This window comes from Rattus rattus, chromosome 4 (genome assembly GCF_011064425.1).
Source record: "Rattus rattus isolate New Zealand chromosome 4, Rrattus_CSIRO_v1, whole genome shotgun sequence".
Taxonomy (NCBI): domain Eukaryota; kingdom Metazoa; phylum Chordata; class Mammalia; order Rodentia; family Muridae; genus Rattus; species Rattus rattus.
The window spans coordinates 81,296,069-81,318,054 of NC_046157.1; the positions used below are offsets into that span (position 1 = coordinate 81,296,069).

The 21,986-nt window shown below is 46.4% G+C and overlaps 1 non-coding gene across 1 annotated transcript; it reads right to left on the reverse strand.

Annotated features, from left to right (window-relative positions):
* Positions 1 to 21,494: 21,494 nt before the first annotated feature.
* On the reverse strand, positions 21,495 to 21,626 carry LOC116899846. The gene has a single exon (XR_004387842.1). It is a non-coding gene; the product is annotated as a small nucleolar RNA SNORA17 (small nucleolar RNA).
* Positions 21,627 to 21,986: the final 360 nt, after the last annotated feature.

The following is a 21,986-nucleotide window of genomic DNA, read 5'->3' on the forward strand; positions in this document are numbered from 1 at the left end:
AACTGAAGTGGCTCCTTTAATAACCCTCCTGCATCATAGTGTGTGTGTGTGTGTGTGTGTGTGTGTGTGTGTGTGTATGTGTATACACGTGCATGTGCTCGTTTCTCTGGTGACAGGGTTTCTCACCAAGCAGGCTGGCCAGCCAGTGAGTGGGCTGCAGAAAACAGCCTGCCCCTCCTACCCAGTGCTGGGCTTGCAAGTGTCCACCTGTGCTCTACCTTCCTGTCTGTTGCTTTGACGAAACACTCTGGACAAAAGCAGCTTAAAGGAGGAAGGGAGTTTGCATTAGTCAGAGTTCTCTAGACTCACAGAGCTTACGGAATGAATCTACATCAAGGAAATTTATTGGAATGACCTACAGTCTGCAGTCCAGTTAACCCACCAACGGCCAGATGTGAATGGGAAGTCCAAGAATCTAGTAGTTGCTCAGGCCCACGAGACTGGGTGCTTCGGCTGGTCTTCGGTATAAGCTGGAATCCTGAAGAAGTAGGCTCCACTGGAGATGCTGCAGGCGAAGAATGAGCTCTTCTTCTATTGTCCTTATGTAGGCCTCCAGCAGAAAGTGTGACCCAGATTAAAGGTGTGCCTCAAGATCTGGATTAAAGGTGTATCTCAATCCAGATTAAGAGCACATGCCATTCCCACCTCAAGATATGGATCAAAAGCTGTGCCTTCCAACCCCAAGATCCAGATCAAAAGTGTGTTGTCTTCGTGCCTCAAGATCTGGGTCACAGGTGTGCCCTCCATTTGTGCACTGTCGTTCATTCCAAATACAGTCGACTTGACCATCGAGAATAACCATTGGCAATCGAGACTAGCCATCCCAGGATGCATGTGGCTTTTAATTTCAGGTCACAGCCCATATTTCGGGGATTTACATCAGCAGATGCTTCAGATCTCATCATCCCACACCCATAGTCAACAGCGGGGAGGGATGAATGCCCATGCTGCCTGCTGGTGGCTGCGTATGCTTCACTCTACAGTTGGGGGTCCCAGGAAACAATCCAGCCTATGTTGAAGGTGGTTGCGCCAATACAATCCCCCACAGACATGCCTACAGGCTAACCTGAGCTAGATAATTTCACAGTGGTAAAGGTGTTCTTCCCAGGTTACTCTTGGTTATCGTGTTGACAGTTGAAATCACCAGGTCACCACTCTTTTTTATTTTTTAAACTCTTCTCTCGTATATTATATCCCGGCTTCGGTTTCCCCACAGAAGTTTCCCTCTCCCTTCCTCCCACAACTTCCCCTCTCCCCCAGTTCCTCCACTCCCTTCCCGTCTCATCTCCCCTCAGAAAAGAGCAGGCCTCCCACTGACAGCCACCAAATAACACATAATAAGCCACAGTAAGACCAGGCACATACCATCACATCAAAGCTGGACAAGGGAGCCCAGTATAGGGGGAAGGGTCCCACAAGCGGACAAAACAGTCAGATACAGGAACTCTCCCCTGCCCCTCCCAACCTCCTTGGTGTTGGGATTTCCACAACACCAAGCTACTCTTTTTATTCGGTCTTTGAAGATCAAACTCTCTTGTGCTTGCAAGTCGTCTCCTCTTTCTTCTGTCAGAGGCAGTGATTCCCAGAGCTCTGGGCACTTTAAATAGCTTTGGCTGGCATTGTCTTACTTGAGTGTGAGAATGAACCAATGGGGTTAAAAAGACTGACACAGTTATCCCTTTGAGAGGCTAAGACACATCAGTGGGATTGTTGTGCACCCTGCTCTGAGCTCAGCCCTCCCGTCAGACTCTGGTCTCATTTCTTCCCATTTTCCACATTTCCCAAGATGTGGGAATCTATGTCATTCACATGCTTTATTTGCATTTGGGACCAAAGTCACCCAAGTGAGCCCTGATGTTGAACAGGATATCCAAGTCCCAGATGTTTGGTATCCTGTTGATTTTTTTGTTGTTGTTGTTGTTTTTCCATTAACATGTGTTTAAAAATAAGGCCGTACTTCCTAGTTTTTTCTACAGCGTGCTCCTCTGTCTCATGGTTGGTCCCCACTGCTGCAACTTCCCTCTGAGGCCGAGGTAACCTGACAGCATTGTTTTTCAAGCTGTTGGCCGCTATCCACGGCAAGAAAATAAATCATGCCCCATCTCCGCCTAGCACTCTCATACACATGCACATAAAACAAAACCCAGTATCACAAGATAATGCTTAACCAGGGTTGTGACACCTGCTATTTTCTATTCTGTTTTTTAATGTCTGTTGTGATCCACTAAATTGATTTTATGACCCAGCAATAAGTTGCTACTGTGGAAGGAAAAAAAAAATGCTCCTTTGCAGAATGGTCTGGCCTTTTTATTTTGTTTGCACTTACAAGGAGAAGAGACAGCGAGAATGTGGCTAGAGAGAGGCTTCGGGCTCATTCCACTGTAACTAACTGAGGGAGAAGTGGGCTAAGCAGATGCGGGCCCCTGGCGGCTTATTTTACTCTCTTCCCTCCTTCTATAGTTATGTTGCTCCCACTCGCCTTTCCCCTCCCCTCCCCCTCCCCCTCTCTTTATCCCGTTCTTCCAATCAGATCTCTCGAACCACGCCACCCCCTGTCCACTGTTCCTCCCCGGTCTCCCTACCCCTTTTCACTTTCCTGGTTTCTGCAGTAGCTCCACGCCATATAATCACATCTGGAGATTGGGAGCCGGGAGCCTTGGATGAGAGAGAGCATGCTTCGTTTATCATTCAGGGCCTGGTCACCTAACAAGACAGAATCAATTCTAGTCCCCTCCATTTACCTGCAGAGTTCATAATTTCATTTTTCTTTACAGCCGAATAGTACTCCACAGCGTGTCTGTGCCGCGTCCTCACGAACTAATTAGTCGGAGGACATCTCGGTTGTTTCCGGTTCTTAGCTATGGTGAATGGAGCAGCCGTATACATGGCTGATCACGTATCTGTGGACTAGGATGTCTAGGACTTTGGATATTTGCCAAGGAGTGACAGACCTGGGTCATAGGGCAGAGTTATCGTTTAGCTTTTTGAGAATTCTCCACACTGACAACCTTAGTAGCTGTCCCAGTTGCGATCCCTGCCACAGGGGGATGACAGTTCCCCTCTCCCACATCCCCTCCAGCATGTGTTGTTAACTGTTTTGTTGACCTTTGCCATTCTGACAGAAGAAAGATGAAATCTCAAAGTTGTTTTGATTTTCATTTCCCTAATTGCTAAGGATAATGAATGTTTTCTTCTAGTTACTTCTTAGCCTTTTTTTTTTCTTCTTCTAAGAACTCTCTGTCCAAGTCCCCTGCACATTTTTTCAATGGGCCCTTTGTCTTCCTTCCTTCCTTCCTTCCTTCCTTCCTTCTTCCTTTCCTTCTTTCTTTCTTTCTTTCTTTTCTTTCTTTCTTTTCTTTCTTTCTTTCTTCCTTTCTTTCTACCTTTCTACCTTTCTACCTTTCTTTCTTTTTTTTCCTCCCTTTTGGTTTTTGAGTTCTTTGTATATTCTCGATATTAATTCTCTGTCAGATACAGAGCTGGAAAAGATTCTTTCCCATTCTGCTACTTCTTCGCTCAGTTGTTTCTTTGGCTGTGATGAAGCTTTTTAACCTTATGACTTATCGACAGTCTATCAGTTGCTGACCTTTGTGGGGACAGGGACTGGGAAGTGAGGGTAAGTGGAAATGGAGCCCACAATGCCCAAGATTAAGACTTGAATGACCAGCATCAGTGCAGATCTAACTCTCCTGTTTATTACATGAGCATATATGTAGCTTTTTAGACAATTGGGGTATGTTTTATATTCAACGGCCAGTCAGGGTACAATAGGTGTTTAGCATAATCTGACTCACCTGTCCAGAAGCCTAGGGGGAGAGGGTCCATTCCCCAGTGGAAATTTCCATGAAGGAGAGGAAACAGTCACCACCCTGGCCATGGTCTTTTGTGCTGTCTAACCTGTATGCCGGGAGCCGTGTCAGACCATACACTGTGTCCAGAGGATCAGAACTCTTCAGGGAGTCGCAGGAAGGAGCTTGTAGCCTCATCTCACTCTCTGTCCCATTTCTTTCTCCACCAGGTCTGTCTCTGCATCCCCCACAGACCTTAATTCTTAGACTGAGTGCTATTCAGAAAGCCCTTTCCTACCCAGGGGTCATGTTGGGTACTGTGGATGTTTTCTTCTAGTAGTTTCAGGTTTCACGTTTAAGCCTTTGATCCATTTGTATCCTTTCTCCATCTGATCTCTCCTGAGACACCTCACCTTGATCCTCAAGTCCCATCTTTCTCTACTGTCCAATCACAGGCTCTAATGTTTTAATTAACCAATTAACTTTAAATGGGGGGCAGGGTTCACATAGCATCACTTGATGTGCTTGAGGATCTCCTTCTGGGGGTCAACCAGCTCCTGGGGGCAGTATTAACATTTGAATCCACAGCAGCATAAGACCAACCCCCAACAGAATGAGATGGGGGTTTTTGACTGGGATTTTTGTTTCATCTGTAAATAGCTTCGGGTAAAATGGCCGTTTTCATGACATTAATTCTACCAATCTGTGAGCACGGAACGTCTTTCTGTTTTCTACTCTCTTTCTCTCTTTCATCAAAGGCTTAAGGTTTTCACCGTACAGCCCCTTCACGTCCTGGGTTAGGTTCATGCCTAAATAGCTTATTTCCTTTGAGGCTATTTTGAGTGGGAGTGTGTCCATGACCTCCTCCGTCTGTCTGCTGTTGTATAGAACTCTTGCGAATTTGCGAAAGCTGACTCCGCACCGGGCCACGTTGCTCACTTTGTCCATCATTTCTAAAATGTCTTCTGATAGAATTTTTGGGATCTCTGCTGTACTGCCTCATCTGCAAACAGGGATGATCCCACTTCTTTCCTTGTTTATATCTCTTTTATTTTATTCTCCAGCCTAATTAATTCAGCTAGTGTTTAGAGCACAGTAGCGGGAAGAAATGGGGTCAGAGGGCATCCCTGTCCCGTTTCTGGCTTTAGCGGAACTGCTTCTACATTTCTTCCACTTAGGATAATGTTGGCTATAGGTCTCACAAATACAGCTTTTACTATGTTGATGTACACTCCTTGTAGCTCTATATTCTTTTATCGTGAAGGCACATTGGATTTCTCCAAAGGCGATTTTTTTAATCAAATGATGACACGACTTTTGTCCTGTGAGTCCATTGACGTGCTTGATTTACTTACTGCCGTGGGTATGTTGAGCCATCCCGCACGCATGTCAGGGATAAAGCCAACTTGGACACAGTGATACTTTTGATTTATGTCCGTAATCCTTTGCAAATGTTTTACTGAGTATCATCGAGTCTATATTCATCTGTTCATTCAGTTATACACTGGACTATAGCCTCTCGTGTTTGCTGTGCCTTCAGTTGGTTTGGTATTCGAGTGATGCAGGCTTCGTTGAAGGAGTTTGAGGATGCTCCTTCTGTTTCTATGTTCCTAATGGTTTAAGAAGGATTGGCTGTGGGTCTTTGGAAATCTGGTAGATTTTGCTGCGAATCCATCTGGCCTTGGGCTTTTCTTTTTCCTTTCTTAAAGCTAGAATGTTTTTTATTAGGTTTTTTATTATTATTACTATTTACAACTCCTCATTTGTTACGGGTCTGTTCAGGTTGTTGACTCCTTGATTTAATTTTTGCCATCTGGCTACGTCTAGATAATCAGCCATTTCTTTTAGGGTTTCCAATGCAATGGGATACAAGTCTGAATGTCTTTGGTGTCGGATATAATGTTTCTCTGTTTCTGATTCTGTTAATCCTGTCTCCTCCCTTTCTTTCTTTGGTTCGTTGGGCCAAGGAACTCTCCATCTTGTTTACGTTCTCAGACTTGTTATTTTGTATTGCTTCCTTGGTGTCTATCTCCCTGATTTCTGCTCTGGTTTTATTGTTGTCAGTTGTGTTTGTACTTAGTTTGCTCCTATTTTCCCAAAAAAATTTTAGTTGCGCCATTAAGCGAATTATTTGTGCTCTGTCTCTGATTTTTAATGTAGACCCTGCAAGCTGTGAATTTGCATCAAAGGGACTGTTTCCAATGTGTCCCAGGGGCTCTGGTTGTGCTTTCCTTTTCATTTAGTTCCAGGATTTTTTTATTTTTTCTTGAATTTCTTCTTTAACCCACTTTTCATTCAGTATTGAGTGGTTTGGCCTCTGTGAATTTGTACATTAACTAGATTTTTCCCGTCAATTCCATCCATTGTGGTCAGGTAGGATACAAGGAGTGATTTCAATCCTTTTGAATTTGTAAAGATTCATCATTGTCCCACATGTGGCCTATTTCACTTAGTAGAATGTGTGGAACGCTCTATAGATCACTATTAAGTCCATTTGATATATGGCGTCAATTAATTCTGGTGTTCCTCTGTTTATTTTTTGCCTAGATTACCTGTCTGCTGGAGAAAGTGAGGTATTGAAATCACCTACTGTTAATGGGTTGGTGTTAATCTGTGTCTCCATTCAGTCCTACGTGTTTTATGAAACTGGATACTCCAGAGTTCAATGCTTATATATTTAGGATAATAATGTCTTCTTGGTTACCTATTCCCTTGATTAGAATAAAGTGTCTGTCTGTCTGTCTATCTATCATCAGTCTCTTCTGATTAGTTTCAGTTTGAAATGTATTTTATCAGAAGTTAGGCTAGCAGTAACTGCTTGCTTGCTTTTTGCTCTCATGTCATTGGAGCACTTTTGTCCATCCTTTAACTCTAAAATGGTGGCCACCTTTGAAACTATTTCTTGTGCTCAACAGATAGATGGGTTTTGTTTCTTGGTCCCTTCAGTCTACCTTGTCATTTGATTAAAGAAGTGAGGCCGGTGGTTTTTAAAGTCATTCTTGGCATGTTCCCCACTCTATCCCCGTCATTGCGGGGCAGAGGGAATAAGCATTTACTTTTTCATCTGGACACCCAGAGGCCCATAGCTTGTTGTCCATCCACAGGAGGACATGTAAGAATATGGTAGAAAGATGGGAGAGAAAGAGAAGCCGAAAAGTTTGAACAGTACAAAGAGCAGTGCAACTAGAGGCAGAGGGTAGAGAAGCGTGGCCTGAGGTGAGTAGCCTGCCGCACCACCTGTGGCCATGGGTAAATCCCAGATCATGCTGTTCATGAGGGCCATGTCTGGGTCCATAACCATACAGTAGCAGGGGTCTATGTTTATGTCCATGGCTCATATTATCATTAAAGATCATGCAGATGTCCCTGGACTGGGCTGTCACCTAGGACTATGTTGATATCCAGAGGCTATACAGAGCTGGCCCCACCCCTCACTGGCTGCAGCACTCTGGAGAATAGGCCCTGCACCTCACCTGGACAGCTCAATAAAGCTGGCCCTGGTGGCATGAGTATGAGAAAATTGGTCTTGCTGCTTGCCTTCCATGAAGTGGCATGAGTGCAGGGAAGAGGCCTTCCCTCACCCTTTGCAACCTGAGGCAGTTGGGAGAGTTGGCTCTGGGGTGATGAGAATCTAAGAGCTGGCCTGACTGTCCATTGGCTGCAGCACTCAGGAGGGCAGGCTCTGCACTTTGCCTGGGCAGCACAGTAGAGCTGACCCTGATGATGAAGACTCGGGAGAGTCAACCCCGAGGGAGTGAGAACAGAAGAGCTGGCCCGAACCCCTTACAGGCTACAGCACTTAGGAAAGTGAGTCCAGCAACTCATTGGGCAACACAGTGAAGGTAGCTCTAGTGACACGGGTGCAGATGAGCCGCCCCACCCACCCATGGTAGTGCATATTCGGGAAAACTGGTGCGATGACCAACTCCGCTACTGTCCAGGCTCAATCCAGGGCTTAGAGTTGGCCTACCACAAGTCTAACTCATCTGTGAACTGCTGGTGCGTGTGAAAGGCTGGTCCTGCAGATCCAAAGCCTCAGGATCTCTAACACAGGGCAACAACAGGATATCTGAAAGGAAGCCTGATGAAGGTCCACTGTTGATAGTTTACCAAAAGCCAGAGGCCTCAAACCAGATCAATGACTCACTGCAACAAACACTTGCAAGTGAAGAAGTGTGGACAAAAAGGACACACTCTGATACTGTAGTTTCCATGATGAGATTTCTTTTTTTATGCTTTGTTTTGTTTTGGGGTTTTTTGTTGTTGTTGTTTTGTTTGTTTGTTTTTTGTTGGGTGAAGTTTGTAAGGGCAGAGAGCAGATATAAAGGTACAGGAATATGAGTGGATTGGGTACATGATGTAAAACTCAAGAAGAATCAATAAGAAGTTTTGGTAAGTTGGTCTTGAAATGCACTAAGTGCAGTCCTCTTGTTAATTTTTGGTGTCACTGTTTGTGTTCTCGGTGGTATTTTGTATATTAATAACTATGGCTTCACAATTCCTCCACAGCCTCCCTGATATGTTCATTCCTTTCTTCAGCCCCAAATACTGCATCCTATACTTCCTTTAGGTTTGGTTTGTTGGATAAGAATATCTTAAGGCTATTTCTGTGGTGGAAAGTTTTTTTTCCTCCTTCAATCATAGCAGGTAGTTTTGTTGGGTATATTATTCTAGGCTGGTCATCATGGTCTTTAGCACTTGAAATGCACTGCTCCAGGCTTTCAAAGTTTCCACTGAGAAATCAGCTGTGTCTGCTGGATTTCCCTTTATACATGACTGGCATTTTGTCTCTTGAAGCATTCAGTCTGCGTTTTTGTTTGTTTGTTGTTATGTATACGCATAGTAGTTTAAATATGTTGTGCTATGGCTACTTTATCTTCTGTTCTTGGCTACCTGGTATTCTGTGTGCTCTTGAATCTTTATGGATGTCTTTCCTTAGTCTGGAGGACGTTCCTTCGACATTGTTGACGATCTGGTCTGTCCATTGGCTCGGGACTCTTCTCTCTTGTCTATGCCTGTCATGTGAAGTTTGGTTTGTTTTCATGGTGTCTCACATCTCCTGTGTCTTCCTTTCCTCTGGTTGGTTTGATTTTGTTTTCTTTGCTTATTTGGTCTAGATCCTCTACTTTATCTTCTGGTATTGATATTCTGCCTTCTGCTTGATCCATTCCACACGTGAGCTTTCCTTTGAGTTTTCTGGTTGGGATATTGGGATTTTCAATGCCATCTTCATTTCAGCTTGAATTCTCTTCAGTGTGTCTGTCTCCTTATTAAATTCCATTGTAAATCATGGGTTGTCTTTGTTATTTCCACTAGCCTTGTGTATGTAGGTTGGTTTGTTGTTGTTGTTGTTGTTGTATTTTGGCATCATTTGGGCATTTATTTCCCTTAAATTCTTTCTCCTTAACTTTATTAAGCTGTTTTGGGAAGTGAAAGGGGTAATCTTTAATTTTTATATATTATTATATATTATGTTATTATATATTATCATATTATTATATATTAATTTTATATTACTTATAGATTATTTGTATTTATATGTGTGTGTATATTTCACTTTTATTATTGATTTAAATATTTATTTTTACTTTGCATTCGTTTGTGTAAATGTGGGCTTCCCACAGCACAAGTATAGAGGTCAGAACATAGCCCTGAGAGTGGCTTTTCCCTTTCCACATTGTCTGAGACAAGAACCCTTTGCTATTTTTCTAGAACATGCAGCAATCTGACCCACAACTTTCTGGACAGGCTTTTGTGTGGGTTCTGGGAATTTAGGTTCTCAAGTATATAGAGCAAGTGTTTTTACCAACTGGGCCATCATTAGAAACTTACACCTCAGTGCCTTAGTTATTTTTCCATTGTTATGACTAAAAGAAAGCATTTTGGGGCCCTGGGAGCCCATGACCAACACAGAGGACATTTGGTGACAGGCAGGCAGACATGATACTAGAGCAATAGCTGAAAACTTACAACAGATCTTTAAGCAGAAGACAGAGCAGAGAAAGTGGGGTGGGAGCAGGGAGAGCTAACTGGGACTGAATGACCTCAAAGCCCACACCTAGTGCCACACCACCTCCAACAAGGACACACCTCCTTATCCTTCCCAAACAGTTCCAGCAACCAGGGACCAAGCATTCAATCATAAGAGCCTACAGAAACCATTCTCATTCAAACCACCACACTTGGATTTAAGCCTCAGCACCCTAAGTGAGATTCTTCTACATGCCACATGCCATATGGCCACATGGATTTTCTAGGATTTTCCCATTCCTCTCAGGCCTTATGTAAAAGTTCCAGAATTCGAGTGTATCAAACCAAAATCAGAGCAACAGTTATTACCCTCCCTTGTGAGGTGGACCGTTCTGTAGCGTTTGTTGGAACCATGAGACATCTGTGCCAAATACCACAGGTACACACCTTAAGGAAGCTAGAGAGGATTTCCAAGCAAACATTTGTGTATGTAAATGTTCACATTGGTCTTTTAAGGATTTGTTTCACTTTGTTCTGCTGAGATGGGGGTCTCACGTATCGTAAGCTGGTCTCAAATTAGCTGAGAATGACTTAAACTTTTTATCCTTATGTTTCTATGCCCAAATGCCAGGATTATGAGCATGCACCATCACAACTGGCTTACGAGGTACTGGTGATGGAACCCAGAAGTTTGTGGAAAGAAGACAGTCACTCTATCAACTGAGATATATCCCTAGTCCTCTACTCAAGTTTTTAAAATCGGTATTATCTTAGGGTTTTATTGCTGTGAACAGACACCATAACCAAGGAATCTTTTTTAAGGACAAGGTTTAATTGGGACTGGCTTACAGTTTCAAAGGTTCAGTCCATTATCATTATAGCGGGAAGCATGGTAGCATCCAGGCAGGCATGGTGCAGGAGGAGCTGAGATGTCTACATCTTGTTCTGAAGGGAACCAAGAGAAGCCTGGTAGCCAGGTAACCAGGAGGAAGGTCTCAAATCCCACCCTCAGAGTGACACACTCCCTTCAACAAGGTCACACTTCCTTATGGTGCCACTCCCTGAGCAAAGCATAATCAAACCACCACAGATACATGCTATCAATTTTTTTAATTTGTGAGTAATGAACACATATTTAACCTACCGAGTAAAATCTAGAGACAGGTCTAATAAACACTCAGAATGATGATTGCAGCACATGAACAATGTTTCAAGGCATATGGAAAATCACCGAATGATAGAAATCGCTGATTTCCGCCTCCAGCGGGGGAGAATTCAGATTCCTGGGGCATCAGTGGGAATTTCCTGCCTTCAGTGTCTCCTTTCCAGACTCATCTTTCCAGATTTTATGAGTCATGGACTAAACCCAAGCCTGTGGTGTTCCTTGCATCTCCCAAACCTGTCTGCCTCACTCTAAGCTCAGCCCAGGGGAGGCATCCTCTGGCCTTCATCCACAACGTGGCACCATGTTCTCAGCAGGGGACTGCCCCCATCTCTATGGCCTCTGAGATTTGGTGTGTGATGCCCCAACAAGTTCCACTGGGACAAGAAAGAAAGGGACTTTCTGTGGCTGTGTCAAGTACTTAGGAACTAGGGGCCCTGTGGTGAAGTTTAAGATTCTGGTGAGAATTGGGCACAGTGGAACACACCTATAATCCAACCACTAAGGGCACTGATTCAGGAGGGTTGCCATGAATTCCAGACCAACATGGAATATAGGGTGAGATCCAGCGTCAGGGACAGGGCTGAGGAGACCGTTTGGTAAGTAAAATGCTTGCCGTGTAAGCATGAGGTCTGGAGTCCTTGTGAATGATGGTTCGATGTCTCCTGTAGTTGTAGCATAGAAAAGGCAGAGACAGGAGGATTCCCAGGCTTGGTGAGCAGCCAGTCTAGCTGTTCAAGGAGATCCTGTAGGAAGACCTCTGCCTCCTCCATACTTACGTGCACACACATATGCACACACACTAAAACATACATACAATACACACGAAATATTTCGGTGAGAGAGTTTAAACACATGACATTAAATTTCCAACACAACACTAAATTTCCAGCAACATAAGTATACTCAACTGTAAGAGAGAGAAAGAATAGAAATTGGTATACATAGTCTCTGGAAATTACTTGAAGATTGGAGCCTTTGGGGACTCCATGTACCATTTGGGCGTGGATAAGAAGACTCCTGTGCTTGCGTGTCTTTTCTCTTTTTTCCCCCATCAAGAAGCAAAATTGTGAGTTGGCCACAGAGCCAATCTTTCATTTGATGTTTCAAGACTTTTTCCTTCCGTTTTCAGATGGCATGGGTGTTCATGCATGTGAAAGCATGTTTTGCATGTGTGAGGGAACACATGTATGTTGGTGCGGGTGCTCATGTGTGCAGCTGACTCTGTAGGCCAGAGTTTGGTATTGGGAATCCTCCTCTGCTCATAGCTCTTCCTCATTATTCACGGAGGCAGGGACACTAACAGCGCTCGACAATATGGCTTGTCTTGATAACATGCATGACTAGGGGGATTCCCGGTCCCTGCCTTCCTTCCAGAGCTGGAATCACAGGTGGATCACTTTGCTCACCCAGTGTTCACATGAATTCTGGGAATTCCGCCCCTCATACTTGACTGACAAATACTTTTATTTGCTGATCCATCTCCCCAGCCCAGGGCTCTCCTACTTCAATCCTTTGACAAGTCTGGGTCTAATCAAGCCTGGGACTGAGGCTTCTGGGAGAACTGGATAGGTTAAGGACACCAGAGGCTGAGGAATGTACAGAGAAGTCGGGATGCCTCAAGAAGTTAAGCGAACAGTGACCTGGGGTGTAGAAGGGATGAGAAAGGCTGACCGTGAAGGAGTATCCCCACTGGCCTCTTACCATTTCCCATCCTGCTCAGGTGACCGAGGGCCAAGAAATTGCCCAATCTGATTTAAACACTCCCTCCCGCTCTCCTCCCAAATCAAACTTGCCCAAGGCGTTTACACAAGATGACAAGATGCACCCTGCACTCTGAAATGTTGCTGGGGAGAGTTACCGTAGCAACAGCAGAAGTTCTTCAAAATTGTGAGCCAAGATGTGAGCATGGAGAGTCAGGCAGCCCTCCCCACCTGAGAGACTGCAGGAACCCGCCACACTAAGCCTGACCAAACCAATGAGGGCAGCAGAAGAGACAGTCAGGGCAGGAGCCTCGTCAATACACACCGCAACAGCAACAGCCTTCAGGTTACCCCTGCAAGAGGCACACCCTTCCTGGATGGGCTTGGTCAGTCAGTGTCCCACCCAGATTTTGGAGAGGTGACTCCCATCTCATTAGTGCCTAAGTAGAAACAACAAGAACAAGACTTCTAAGACCAACACACATGCAGCCTGTTCCTGGAACAGTGTGTCAACTCCAGCCAGAGGCCACTATGTGTCCCTCTGTGGACAGTTTTGGTGGGAGGGTTAGGGCTACAGAGATCCTACGAGGGTTTGACCACTTCCTCCCTACTGTGGAGGGAGTCAACTTATAATCTTTTGGACTTGTTCGTGTTCTTTCTTAGAAAAATGTGGTGTGCGAACTGATCCTAAGGGAGGAACTGTGAGGCCATGTGGAAGGGGCCATTGCTGTGTGGCTGTCCTTGGGAAGCTCCAGAACATCTCTGTGCGTTGTCATCAACTCTCACCTCATAGGTTTGCGAGCTCATTGTTGCCACAGGAAGAGACAGACTATGTGCCAGTGTATGGAAATAAGTTCCCAAGCGTCAAAGGGCAAAGATGGGGACACACTGAGATTTAACGGGGACATCATCCATTTAGTCTTTATACAGACTGAGGTCATAAAAGGCATTTAACCACTTCTCCAGTCCTCTTCTATGAAACAGGGGCAGTAAATAGGACCAACTTAGCTCAGTGTGACAGGGATTAAATACAATGCCATAAACGCTAGGCATTAGAAGGGTGCTTGGCCCTGTCAATGACACTACTATTAAGTCTGTACTATTGTACACTATACAACTCCATAAGATACCATCCCATAGACATATTCATATGATATAAATAGTGCCCCAGAGTTACACAGTGTGGCCCATAGGACCTTACACGGTAGCCCTGAAATGTCAATCTCCACGATGTGAGGTTACCCTGACAATGATCGTGAATGCGTGTGAGGCCCCTCTTACACAGTAGGCTCTATGATTCATGGCTACACAGCTACTGTCACTGCTCATACCAGTACAGCTATCTGGCAGTTTAACGGCATTCTTTTGTGCAAACAATTCCTTCTTGTTGGGCTGGCTTGCACAAAGAAGAAACTCGATTAAAAGCCACTGAGGGATTTTAAGTAATTGAAATGGAGTTGGAGATCATGTCAAGGTTATACGCAAACCCATCAGTGTGGGTGGGGGGGCTTCTGTTCCGAGGACATCCCTCTTTGGAGCATAAGAGTACCAAAGACTCTGTCCACCCTGAACTTTGACCACAGAAACACTGACAACCCTTGTGGCAGTTTGGTCTGGATGAGCCACCGGAGCCTCTCCCCTCATTACTGCTCAAACCTGCTACAATTAACTAGCTAGCTGCATCTCTTACATGAGTTAATCTTTAAATTGGTCTCCTCCTAATGAAATTCTCAGGAAGCCCCTCAGGCTCTTTGATGAGATATGAGAGGCCCCTTAGTCTCATCAGCCACAATTTTTAGAAATAATTAGTTTAAACAACATCATGGCCAAAGGAATCCACTGAGGACGAAGCTGGAGCGGAACCCCTCTCTCGGAATTCATCCTCCAGTGCTGTCTGACATGGTCCGTGTTGGAAGCAGAGAGAGAGTAGTCTCCATCCTTCTTAGCTTTGCCTTCTTCATAATTGTCCTTTCCGTACAGAGCATCATTCCTCATCACATGGTAATGGTATGTTGTTCCTCCCAAAGACCGTTCATGCCAGCGTGCTTGAACTCTTGCCTCCCATGGCGAGTTTGAAGTTCACCTCAGCGAACAGACATGATTCTACAAGACTCAGAGGGAATGAGGGCCCAGGAAGATCGTGGGACAAACAAAATAAACGACATTAGAAATAGGTGTGTAGGGGACCTTTGGGTACAATTTTTTTTATTTTACCAATGTGAAGACAAGACAGAGGCTCTGGTAGGAAACACCACTTGCCCAAGGCAAGTTAATTGGTCTTCTCTATTGGGCAGGGATCAGCCCCAGAGGAAGAGGAAAGTCCTTTGGGCCATTAAGAGGGAGCAGAGTGTCCCCTACCACCACAGTCATGAAGAGTCCCTGCCATGCAGGAGGCTTCCTGGTGCTGCTGAAAATGGTCAGAACAGAAGCATAGTCCCCCACATCTCAGGCTCTCAGTGTCACACCCAGGGCAAGGAAAGACATCTTGAGAGAGCCGGGCAAGTGACATTCATCTGCTCCCACCTATCACTTGGAGGTGTGAAAAGACAGCGCAAAGGGGAGAAGCAGCTAAGAACTCCCACACAGGCTCACTTCACTGAAAAACAGAACCACGCACAGGGGCGACTCGCCCAGGCAGAAAGAGCGTGGGAAAGTCAACAGCAAGCTGCAGCAGCACAAGGAATCAGCCCCGGGCTCCCGTGGCCCAGCCAGTCAGGTAGACTGACACCCAAAGGGACCATAGTGTCAGGCAGACTTTAAAGTCACTTACATCCATGCTTTCTTTGACGGATGTGGATGGCAAGGCCAAGGAAGGGGAAGGATGCTTCTGTTTTTGTTCCTGGATGCTAATATTGGTAGTCTACTTGACAAGGTCCGTAGTCAACTCAAAGACAAACTTCTGGGCACGTGGATGGGGCAGTTTGTAGCTTAAGTTAATTAAGGAGGGAAGACCTAGCCTACATGTGGGTATTGCCACCTCATGGGCTGGTGTCCGGGGTGACTGGGAATACAATGTGACCAGCTGTCTCAGCTGCCACCACCACGCCTTCCAACCAGGTGGACTTGATCCTTGAACTGTGCGCCAAAATAACCCTTCCTTCCTCCTCTCCTTCCTTCCTCCTCTCCTTCCTTCCTCCTCTCCTTCCTTCCTCCTCTCCTTCCTTCCTCCTCTCCTTCCTTCCTCCTCTCCTTCCTTCCTCCTCTCCTTCCTTCCTCCTCTCCTTCCTTCCTCCTCTCCTTCCTTCCTCCTCTCCTTCCTTCTCCTCCTCCTTCCTTCCTCCTCTCCTTCCTTCCTTCCTCCTTCCTCCTCTCCTTCCTTCCTTCCTCCTCTCCTTCCTTCCTTCCTCCTCTCCTTCCTTCCTTCCTCCTCTCCTTCCTTCCTTCCTCCTCTCCTTCCTTCCTTCCTCCTCTCCTTCCTTCCTCCTCTCCTTCCTTCCTCCTCTCCTTCCTTCCTCCTCTCCTTCCTTCCTCCTCTCCTTCCTTCCTCCTCTCCTTCCTTCCTCCTCTCCTTCCTTCCTCCTCTCCTTTCTTTTCTTCCTTTCTTTTCTTCCTTCCTTTCTTCCTTCCTTTCTTCCTTCCTTATTTCCTTCCTTAAGTTACTTCTGCTGTGTATTAACACGGAAGCAAGAACAAAAGCTAGCATGCTTCACCTGCAAATAGGGTTACTATCAGACCCCACCACACCCCAAGAGAGGACACCCCTGCCACCCAGCCACCTCTACTGACAGGAAAGTGTCAGGGAAGTGGATTTCCCTGCCTGTGATCACAGCACTGGGACAGTTGAAGTGGGAGAAACAAAAGTACTAGGTCACTGAGTTTGAGGCCAGCCAGCCCGGGCTACATGATACCTTGTTTAATTAATTAATTAATTAATTAATTAATTAATTAAAAAGAACAGTCTATAAAAATGGCTGTCAGAAACGTCACAGGTCAATTTTACATAGTGTAATCAAGTTTAAAATGCTAATTTTATCTAAATTACTTAAATTCAAAATATTGTCAATGAAGATGTTTGTTTCTCTCAAAAAGGAAAATTCTCTGAAAGGCAGAGTACCCAAGGTTTGCCCTCCTCAGACACGTGGCCAACCCTAGGGAGGGAACATCCTCTTGGTGACGGATGCACTCTTTCCTAAGACTGGATCGGTTTCCAGTATTTTGTTCTTTGTGCTTTTACTTCCCAGATACCTGAAAGACCACCTCAGAATAGTCACAGAGTTCCTTTAATGTGTGGCGCCTGCTGGCATCTATCACTTCTTCTGGGACACCTTCATCTTCTTTTGGTCACAACTGTTCCACTAACTCGTCCTCACTAAAGCCCTGCTTCTGTACATCCAGAATCCTCTAGCGTGTGGCCATGTCTCTGTTCCTACCTCCAGCTCTCTCTTCTACAATCCCACCAACCTCTACTCTGAGGTGCCCCTCCCTCAGAACTCCCTTTGCTGGCAAATTCCCCACTCAGATTATCCATTTCCATAAAACACCAGGTGGGTTTGTCGCAAGAAGACACACAGCCACGCGGCTGCTGTGTGTGAACTGAGTTGCAGTCACAGAGACAGGCCACCCACAGACTGGGGAAAGAGCCTGTGACTGGCAGGCACCCCTGGGGAGTTAAGAACTAGAAACAGCCTGTGCGCCAAGCCAGACTCACAGTCCACACATCACGGCGACCCGAACCTAACTACACAGCCGTGGAGAAAAGGTTTGACTAAACTATGATCAAATATGCGCACGCATGGGAATGTTGATGAGGCCGGGGCTGCCTGCGTTTTATTCTACCCAAAGCAGATCTAAATTGATTGTCTTTTATGGTTCTCAGGTTTGCTTTATTTTTAAAATATGTGTATGTGCATGTGAGTGACGGTTCCCAGAGAGACCGGAAGAGGACTGGAGCTGGAGTTACCGGCAGTTCTGAGAACAATGTGTGCTCGGAACTGCTGAGTCATCGCTCCGGCGCTCGGGGTTGGTGTGAAGGTTTGTCCATTGGATGTAGTTGCTAATCATGCTGAACACATATTTGATCTTCCAATTCTGCTTTTCATTCATTACCATGATGTCTGTGGGTCCCCTGGACAGGCCAGAAGCAATCTGAAGGCAGAGCAAAGCTCTCACACCTGCTCTGAAACTCCCAAGGATGGGGGTCTCATCCCCTGTCTTTTCTGAGGTCACCTGAGAACCCAAAAGAGGTACTGAACTCAGTGCTGCTAAAAGGATGGGTGCAAGTGGCCGCAAATGGTTATTTTTGGGTTTACATTCTTTTTAATAGTGTGTTGCTGTGTAGATGTATGCCCATGACTGTATGTGCCCCAGAGGCCAGAAGAGGGCGCCAGATCTCCTGGACCTGGAATTGCTCTGAAAGAGCAGCAAGGACTACTAATTGCTAAACCATCTCACTAGCTCTCAAAAATAATTCCGATCATTTGCTCTGTGTGTGTGTGTGTGTGTGTGTGTGTGTGTGTGTGTGTGTGTGTGTGTGTGTGTGTGTGTGTGTGTGTGTGTGTGTGTGTGGGGACCACCTAAAGATCGTCCTGAACAGAAGTTCCCCTCCGGTCCTCAGTGGTGTCTTGCATTGCATAGGCAAGCCCCAGAGCTGTAGCTGAATGCTTCTCCTGCCCCCACCGTGTAGCCAGCATTCGTTGCCCTTTAGAGTTGAATTCATTTTAATGGCATCCAATTTTCTCAAGTGCTGGGGAGACAGACAGGCTACAAAGGAAGTGTTATTGCCACCTCACTTTCCTCCGGGATTCCCAGAGGAACATTAAAAAGTCATTTCATCCGACACTCGGCCCCTGGCCCCAGGAGAGAGAACTGGGGAGGTACCAGGCCTGGAGCTGGCTGTTAAAAGTACAAACTGCCCATTTTGTCTTCTTAGTGAATTATGGGACAAAAGGCCCAGCCCCCTCCTTGGGACGTCTATGGATATGTGTGTGGGGCAGAGGGGGGGGAGATGTGAGCCTGAATTTACACAGATACATGGTTATAGACAGAGACAATCCCAAATAACAAGGATTGAGGTGTATGTTGTGCGTTTGTGTGTGTGCACACACATGTGCATGCATATGTGTGTATGTATTTATCTATTGTCACATGCATATGTGTGTATATGTTTATCTATTGTCTCTCATGTGTATGTATATGTGTGCTTATGTATATATGTATCATGTTTATGTGTGTATATACTATTTGTGTGTTTGTATACACGTGTATCTTGGTCTGTGGCTGTGGTGTTGGGGTGTGTGTTATGAGTGGGCATGGTGTTGGGGTGTGTGTTATGAGTGGGCATGGTGTTGGGGGGTGTGTTATGAGTGGGCATGGTGTTGGGGGGTGTGTTATGGTGACTGTGGTGTTGGGGTGTGTGTTATGAGTGGCTGTGGTGTTGGGGTGTGTGTTATGAGTGGCTGTGGTGTTGGGGTGTGTGTTGTGAGTGGGCATGGTGTTGGGGGTGTGTGTTATGAGTGACTGTGGTGTTGGGGGTGTGTGTTATGAGTGGCTGTGGTGTTGGGGGTGTGTGTTATGAGTGGCTGTGGTGTTGGGGGTGTGTGTTATGAGTGGGCATGGTGTTGGGGGTGTGTGTTATGAGTGGCTGTGGTGTTGGGGGTGTGTGTTATGAGTGGCTGTGGTGTTGGGGTGTGTGTTATGAGTGGCTATGGTGCACTCTCACCTGAAGTCAAACCTACCTGCCACTGGTGAGGCTCACCCGCTTCAGGAAACACACTCAGGCGGGGGCCCGTGGGCTCCAGCTCTTTCCTGCCATCCCTAGGCCTGGCAGAGCTGCCTCCCTGGCCCAGGCAGTGCCATTGTGTGTCTCTCCTCTTTCGTCTGAGCAGACTACCTCAGCAGTGGGTGGCAGCAGTTTCACACTTCCTGACTGTGTGTGCTCAGTCCAATCTCAGACCTGGTCCTGTAAGCTGGGATCCAGCTTTGTGGACCTTCAAAAGAGGGAAAATACCATGCCTTCCTCAATCAAGTGTGTCTGCACACTGGGGTGTGTCTGTGTGTGTCTGTGTGTGTGTCTGTGTGTGTGTCTGTGTCTGTGTCTGTGTCTGTGTGTTTGTGTGTGTGTCTGTCTGTGTCTGTGTGTTTGTGTGTGTGTGTCTGTCTGTGTCTGTGTGTGTGTCTATGTGTGTGTGTGTATGTGTGTCTGTGTGTGTGTGTGTGTGTGTGTGTGTGTGTGTGTGTGTCCATGACTACTGCCAATGCCTGGTTTAAAGTCCCAGTCCCCAAGCCAGTAGTCGTGATCATATTTAATGCAGGAATGTTTTCCGGTGACAATGCCCTTCTTAGATGATGCCAGATCACGTTGAGTTAGCTAAGTCACAAGGAAACCTCCAGGTGACTGGAGGAGGAGCAGAGCCATGCAGCCAAGAGAGCCACAGAGCTATCCCAAGCAAATGACACCAGTTCACAGGCACCTGGCGATCCCAGAGGAAGGCCCATGTTTGTGCACCCACATGAGTGAATACCGGGCACTGGGTTGAATGGGATGGGCACAGGGAAAGGGAATCTTGTGTCTCCATCAGTGTCTCTTCAGATAATTCTGCAAGAAACAAAAGAACCATCAAGGTGTGTCTCTACCTCACTTCTACTTTGTATAACATTTTATTGGTTCTTTATGAATTTCACACCGTGTACCCCAACTCCACCCACACCCCTCATACTCACCCTCCACCCTTTCAACCTCCCCAGAACAGAAAAAGAAAAGTCACTGAGGAAGCTGTGGTCTGTCAGCCTGCCCCACAGTGTACCCTTTGACCACACGTCTTTGCTTGCACATGTTCATTGCAATGACTCCTTGGTCTGGTTCGAGGCCTCCAGCTTCTGCTACACTATCAATACTGGATTCCCACTGGGACTCCTCTCGGATATCCTGTTGTTGTACTGTGTCATGGAGATCCTGTGGGTTTGGATGTGTAGGACTGGCTCCTTCATGCACTCCAGCAGTTCATTAGTGGGGTAGATGTTGGAATGGGCCCATTCAAAGCCCTGGATCTGGACCTGAGAGTTATCTGAGCTCTTACCAGCAACTTCCCTGACCCTACTCCACCCCTGCAACCAGGGCCAGCTCTGACCTGCTGCCAGACCAGGTGAAGAGCCTGCTCTCCCGAGTGTTGCAGCTGGTGAAGGACAAGCCTAGCTCTCCCACTCTCATGACCCTGGGGTCAAATTTCCCACCTTCCAGAAAAGGCAAGGGATGAGCAAGGGGAGGAGGGCTTCTCTCCCTCGTCCATGGCAACAGCCAGTAGTCAAGAGGCAGATATGGCTCTCCTGTGCTCACACCCTTGGGGTCAGATCCCTTCCACCAGAGTCAACTCTACTGTGCTGCCCAGGCCAAGTGCAGGGCCTGCTCTCCCAAGTGCTGAAGCTGGTGAGGGACAGCGCCAACTCTCCCGTTCTCACGATTCCAGGGCCAGCTCTTCCAAGACAAACAGGTGAGGGGTGAAGCCATTTCTGCACAGACCTCAGATACCAACATGTCTCCACCTGACCAGGGACATCTACCTGGCCTTTGGTGGTAAGAAACCCCTGCTGCTGCAAAGTCAAGGGCACAGACACGGCCTCTGGTGGCAGTAGAGGCCAGGACCCCGTGATGATTTCAGGTGGCATCCCCGGCTACTCCCATCTGGCTGCTCCTCACTACCCTGGAGTCTCCAGTTCTGCCTTTCTTCATTGAGCCCACATCCTTCTGTTTCTCTTTCTCTTCCATTTCTCCACTACTTACTTGCCCCTCTTAATGGCATCCAGGGTCTCTGAGTGTCTGGGCCATTTCAGGAGTGGTCTCAGGAGTGCTATGCCCTGCTTGTGTGTTACAGAGCTGGGCAGGGGTCATCTTAGGCATGGTCTTGTTCCTGGCTGTCGTCTCGGGCTTTAGTCAGGTATGTTAGGCTGCTAACCAATCAGACATTCATAGGTCAGAACACTGAGGGTAGACATAGCCTCTCTCTTCTCTGCCACCTACTGACACATGTGACACACAGAAGCCACACCTGTAATGCCTCTAGGGTCAGTTCTCCCTACTTCTCATCCAGTTAGTGACCTCCTCTGTAATGCGTTCATGGGGTTCGAGAAAGGGAGGTGTCGTTATGCGTATTCAATTGTCGAGGCCAGAAGTCAGTCTTGAGTGTCAATCTTCTAACCCATTTTGGTTTTTTGAGACAAGATCTTTCACTAGGATCTGGGTTCATTCATAAAAACGTACTGCCTAGGAATGCAAAGGTGAAAGGTGACAGAGGAATTCAAGCAGAAAGGGACTTCTATGGCAGAGGGAGGAGGGAACCCAGAGTTTCCTTCCACCGAACACCCAACCCTAAAGACAGCAGTTAGGCTGCGTTAGCTCCTCCTAGTGAACTAAGCATGCTCGCTTTAATG